The sequence below is a fragment of the Arachis duranensis genome, chromosome 10, assembly GCF_000817695.3.
Source record: "Arachis duranensis cultivar V14167 chromosome 10, aradu.V14167.gnm2.J7QH, whole genome shotgun sequence".
Classification (NCBI taxonomy): Eukaryota; Viridiplantae; Streptophyta; class Magnoliopsida; order Fabales; family Fabaceae; genus Arachis; species Arachis duranensis.
The window spans coordinates 95,747,827-95,754,649 of NC_029781.3; positions in this window are offsets into that span (position 1 = coordinate 95,747,827).

Here is a 6,823-nt window from a genome sequence, read left to right on the forward strand (position 1 = left end):
CATCTCCACAGAACCCTAGTAGACCAAGGAAGCTCGGCGGACATTCTTTTCAAGCCTGCTTTCGACAAGCTAGGGTTAGAGGAGAAAGAGTTAAGAGCATACCCCGACACCCTATACGGATTAGGGGACACGCCAATAAAACCACTAGGATTTTTGCCCCTTCACACCACTTTTGGAAAAGGGGAAAAATCAAAGACTCTGAGCATAGACTTCATAGTCATCGACGTGGGGTCAGCATATAATGCCCTAATTGGCAGAGCTACCCTTAATCGGCTCGGAGCTGTGGTATCCACTCCCCACCTCTGCATGAAATTCCCGACCTCAGCGGGGATAGCAACGGTAAGGGGAGACCAAAAATTGGCAAGGAAATGCTACAATGAAAGCCTAAATCTGAGAGGAAAGGGCAAAGAAGTTCACACAATAGAGCTCGGCGGCGCAAGGGCCAGAGAAAAGCTGCGACCACAACCGGGAGGAAGAACCGAGGAGATACAGGTCGGTAACGAGGAAGGAAAAAACACTTATATAGGAGCCAACCTAGGGGAAACCCTAAAACAAGGGCTGGCTGAACTCCTAAAAGATAATTCCGACCTCTTCGCCTGGAAGGCCTCTGACATGCCTGGGATTGACCCCGAGCTCATGTCCCACAAGCTCTCGGTCTACCCAGGGTCCCGACCTGTACAACAAAGAAGACGCAAGCTCGGCCCAGAACGAGCCCTAATCGTAGAAGAGCAAGTACAGGCACTCTTGGAAGCCGGCTTTATCAGAGAAGTCAAGTACCCAACATGGCTAGCCAATGTAGTGCTAGTCAAAAAACAAAATGGCAAATGGAGAATGTGTGTCGACTATACCGACTTAAATAAGGCATGTCCCAAGGACCCTTATCCTTGCCAAATATTGATACCCTAGTGGATTCCAACTCGGGGTACCAATACTTATCGTTCATGGACGCCTACTCGGGATATAATCAAATCCCGATGTATGAGCCAGACCAGGAGAAAACGTCATTCATCACACCCAGAGCTAATTTCTGCTACGTGGTCATGCCATTCGGATTGAAGAATGCAGGAGCCACATATCAAAGGTTGATGAATAAAGTGTTTTCCCCTTACCTAGGGACCCTAATGGAAGTATACGTCGACGACATGCTGGTAAAAACCCAGAAAGAAGTCAACCTCTTATCCGACCTCTCACAAGTCTTTGATACCATAAGGCTGCATGGGATGAGACTAAATCCCGCAAAATGCGCCTTTGCGGTGGAGGCAGGAAAGTTCCTAGGGTTTATGCTAACACAAAGAGGGATTGAAGCCAATCCCGATAAGTGTAGAGGCATCCTAGAAATGAGAAGTCCGACTTGTTTGAGAGAAGTCCAGCAGCTCAATGGCCGACTTGCAGCCCTCTCCAGATTTTTGGCAGGATCGGCACTAAAATCCCTCCCACTATTTTCTTTATTAAGAAAGGGATGCCAATTCGAATGGACTCCGGAATGCGAGGAGGCGTTCCAAGAGTTCAAAAAGTTTTTAAGCCAACCTCCTATCCTAACCCGACCAGTACCGGGAAAAGACCTCGTTCTGTACTTATCCGTAGCAAACAGAGCTGTCTCGTCAGCCCTGATAAAAGAAGACGAGGTCGGACAACATCCAGTCTACTTCATTGGTAAGGTTCTACAAGGCCCTGAACTAAGGTACCACAAACTAGAAAAGTTTGCCTACTCCTTAGTAATAGCCTCACGAAGGTTACGACCTTACTTTCAAACTCACAGAATAAGAGTTCGTACGAACCAACCCATGAAGCAAATCCTCCAAAAGACGGATGTTGCAGGGAGAATTGTCCAATGGGCAATAGAGCTCTCCGAGTTCGATTTGAGATATGAGACTCGGACAGCAATTAAAGCCCAGTGACTCGCCGACTTCGTGGCAGAATATGCAGGGGATCAAGATGAAAAACCGACTACATGGGAACTCTATGTAGACGGATCCTCCAACAAAACGGGAAGCGGCGCAGGCATAATATTGGTAGATGAAAGAGGAACCCAGATAGAGGTCTCCTTAAAATTCGAATTTCCGGCTTCAAATAATCAGGCAGAATATGAAGCCTTGATCGCTGGACTAAAGTTGACAGAAGAAATCGGTGCTACAAAGGTGATGATATACAACGACTCACAGGTGGTGACCTCCCAAATAGGCGGAGAATATCAGGCAAAGGACCCTAACATGAAGAGGTACTTGGAAAAAACTTTGGAATACCTTGGGCGCTTTGCAGAAACCGAGGTCAAACACATAACTCGGGATCTAAATAGCAGAGCGGATGCCCTATCCAAGTTAGCAAGTACCAAACCAGGAGGGAACAACAGAAGCCTGATCCAAGAAACCCTCCAAGAGCCCTCGGTAGAAAAAACAGAAGACAAGCAAGAGGTACTTGAGGTAATCGGTCTAGACCTCGGATGGATGAACCCCCTAGTCGAATACATGAAATTCAACATCTTCCCTAAAGAGGAAAAAGAAGCTAAAAAGATCTGAAGGGAAGCACAACACTATACCTTGGTGAGAAATATCCTCTACAGAAGGGGGATATCGACACCATTGTTAAAATACGTGCCGACCTCAAGAACCACCGAAGTATTGAAGGAAGTACATAGTGGGATCTACGGAAATCATCTCGGAGCAAGGTCACTAGCCAGGAAAGTAATCCGAGCTGGATTCTACTGGCCGACCTTGTAGAAAGACGCCACAGAATTTGTGAAAAAGTGTCAACCATGTCAGATGCATGCAAATTTCCACGTAGCTCCACCAGAAGAGCTCATCAGTATCACTTCTCCATGGCCTTTTGCAAAATGGGAATGGATTTGTTAGGTCCTTTTCCCCAAGCGCCAGGACAAGTCAAATACCTGATCGTGGGGATAGATTACTTCACAAAGTGGATAGAAGCAGAACCATTGGCCACCATCACCGCTCAAAGAAGTCGCAGGTTCCTCTACAAAAATATCATCACAAGATATGGGATACCTTATTCCATTACTACAGACAATGAAGGAGCTTGGGCTGAAGAGCTCCCTCAGGTGCTATGGGCTTATAGGACAACCCCCCAATCCGCCACAGGAGAAACACCTTTCCGACTAGTCTATGGCGTAGAAGCCATGATACCAATAGAAATCAACGAGCAAAGCCCAAGGGTAGTTCTCCATGACGAGGTCGGAAACGTACGGGGACACAAAGAAGAACTCGACTTGCTCCCCGAAGTCTGAGAAGATGCCCGGATAAGAGAAGCAGCCTTGAAACAAAGGATGACTACAAGGTACAATAAAAAAAGTCATTCGAAGAACATTCGCCCCTGATGACTTGGTCTTAATCAGAAACGACATTGGAGTCAACAAATCAGGAGAAGGAAGGCTCGCCGCAAATTGGAAGGGACCATACAAAGTCAATGAAGTTTTAGGAAAAGGTTATTATAAAGTAACCGACCTGAACGGCACTGAATTACCAAGGTCGTGGCATGCTTGTAATATGAAAAGGTATTACAGTTAAAAGCGAACTCTACTCCCTGATGTACTCTTTTCCCAACTTCATGATTTTTTCCCAAAAGGGTTTTTTCTGAAGAAGGGTTTTTAACGGGGCATCATAGTAGAGGCTAAGGGAAGATAGGCTATAAAAACCCTTAGTAGCAAGAAGGTACCTCCCCAATAAATAAAGATCTTTTTTCATCTACAATATCTCTTATAAAATCCTTTTTATTTTTTATAAAGTCTTTCTACGAAACGCGTCGACTTAAGCTCGACAAAACGTGAAAATCCCATGAACCGACCTCGATGGTCGTCAGGATAAAATGACGAGGTACAAGTCGGTGTAAAGAGGTTATAGGAGTGAACGTGAAAACTCGGGGACAATCCGACTCACAAGTCGAAATGAGAACCCGAGTAGAAAAGCTCGGAAATACTCCGACCAGTAAATCGGAGCGAAGAACTGAGTATAAGAGAAACGCATCGCAAAAATAACCTAAGTCATAAGAACTCGCTAAAACAAAGTCGAGTATAGGGGATAACAAAAAGAGATTGGAAAACCTAGGAAAGGTTTAAAGACTGTCCCAAAGGTCCTTAAACAAGAAGCTCAGAAAAACAAACAAGCCAAAAGGAAAGGTTTTCAAGAAAAGATCAAGGGGACTTCAAAAAACCAAAAAGCATACACGCATAAGGTAATCTAAACCCTTATCCCAAAAGGGTATCCATTTTGCTAACTTAAAAACCCTCATCAAAAAAGGGTACTTTTTAAATATTTTGTTTACGACCTGGGAAGGCCAGAAGAAATTGTTCAAACTGCACAGCTAAGAATAAATAAACAAAGAGTTTAAAAATGGGGGCCCACAGGCCGGACCCCCAAATAGCCAAAGATCATTTTTTCACAGCAGACGGGTCACCACCACCAGAATCGGGAGGAGCGCCACCAGAAGCATCCATGGGAGATGAAGAGATTCACCAGAGGCATCCATGGGAGATGAAGAGATAGGAGGATCTACTGAAGAACTCGGAGCGTCTTTAGAACGAGGAGGGGACTCAATAATCCTCTGCCCCCGAGTCTTCAACTCTGACTCAGAAACGATTACGGGGACAGGAGGATCTACAATGGCACCGTCAATAACAACTTTGTCGGGATGTAAAGGAGAAAGATCCAAGTCGGGAGCAATAACTCTGACCTGCTCCAGGAAGATCCTCCAAGACTCCTCGGCACCATCGACAATGGAGTCCTCCAACTCCTCATATGCTTTTCGAGAATTCAATAGGTCAGTCTTCACAGACACAAGATCTTTGAATAAGCTTTGATAGCTAGCCTGCGCCGTTTTCCTCAAATTCATCTCCATGTTGCATTGGGCCTGCAAAGCCTTCCCTTTTTCCCGGAGGGTATCTCTCTCCTCCCTCAGCTTGGCAATTTCCTTCTTCAACTCTCCCTCATGCTCTTGATATGCGCGAAGCCTTCCTTCCAGCTCCTCGACCCTCGAGGTAGTTTCCCCTTCTCCCGAAAGCTCCTCGACCTTCGAGGTCGTCCCTAAAGAACTGAGGGTAGCCTTCTCAAAAATATCCAAGAGCTTACCACATACCCCCGCCGCCTTGAGACTTTCCTCGACCATAGTGGTAAGGTGACCCCGAACAGACATATCATCCATGCCTATACGAACATGGGGATAGATATTCTTCCGGACAAACTCAAGGGCATCCGCCCTAGCCTCAGAAGCACCAGACTCCAAAGTCTTGCGTTTCTTTGGATCGGGGGAAGGTCGGACGACGGGGAGCGACTGAGAAGGAGCTGAAGAAGAAAGTACAATAGGCTTGGAAGAAGTCCCAATATTGCGAGGGGGAGGAGGAGGAGAAATAACCCTGGCACCACCAGACCGAGCGCGAGACTTAGCTTTGGCCTCCTGGACCCTCTGGAAAGATTCTTGAGCGTTTGTCTTTGCCATTTCTGAAAAAAGAAATAATAGCTAAAGAATCAAACAAGTCGGAATGATTAATTAACAAGTCGGAAATCTAACAGACCAGGAAAAACTACCTAGCTGTGATTGGATAAAGGTCGGAGACCCTTGGAGAAACTTTTTAGTATCCAAATATGGGGCCCTCCCCCACACTTCTCGGAGGAACCCCACGACAGCAGCCTCTACCTCATCCAGGTCATCCAGACCATATTGGCAGCCTCTACTTCATCCAGGTCATCCAGACCATATTTCTCACAAGGGGAGGCCTCCAGCCAGTATAAAGGAAAGCGAGGAGAAGAATTATCATCCAGAAAAAAGAGGTGATGACCCTCTACAGCTTGCACTTTGAAAAAGAAATTTTTAAAGTCATGAAAAGATTCATCAAAAAGGGTAAAAATCCTCCGACCTTGTATGGCTCGGAAGGAAACCCATTGTTGTTTATTGTTTAGCCCACTAAAAGGCTTGGTCATATGAAAAAGATAAAAAAAGATTTTCAAAGAAGTCGGAAAATCCAGAGCATGGCTGATAAATTGGTAAATTTTCAAGAAATCCCAAGAGTTGGGATGAAGCTGGGTAGGGGCAACCCGACAATGCTGCAAAACAGACATCTCAAAATCTGAAAAGGGTAGAAAAACGCCCAGACGGGTGATCATGCACTCATACATAAAAAAGAAATAGGGAGCCGTCTCGTTGGCTCTCCCATGACAAACTCGGTCCTCTAAACCGGGAACAAGCAACTCATATTTAGGCTCATCCTCATCCGAAGTACAGAGCCGGTGGTGGGTGCAAAGATGAGTAATAAACTCCGCATCAATCAACGGCTCCTCCCCCAGAACAGTAACATCAACCCAATCTACGGAAGCCATTTTCTTTCTCTAAGAAAAATGAGGAAACCTACAAAGGGAAAAAGAAAAGAAAAAATCAAAAACAAAGGTCTCTAGGGAGGAGAAAAAGGAACCAAGCAAAAGTCTACAAACCTATTTTTCTACAAAGTAAAGTCATACGAAAAGTGCGAAGAAGGAGAAAGAAACTAACCTCTTTCTGGAAATGAAGGTAGGAAGAGGCAGAAGTCTCCGGAGCACGAGAATGTAGCACGAGTAAATACAACACGAGCAAAGAAAGAAGAAGTTTGAAAGATTGCAGAAACGGAAAAATGAAAGAGAGGAAAAGTATTTATAAACATGCTAAGGGGCATAATGGTAAAAACGGAGCAGTCATTAATGAGAGTGCACCGTTACCAAAGCCATCAATCCCTAAGTGCATCCCTAACGGACACGACACTTGAATAGACGTAACTGTCAGAAACAAAAGGTCGCGAAAATCACGTCGGTTTAAAAACCCGTGTTTCCTCCAAGAAAGTCGGCTA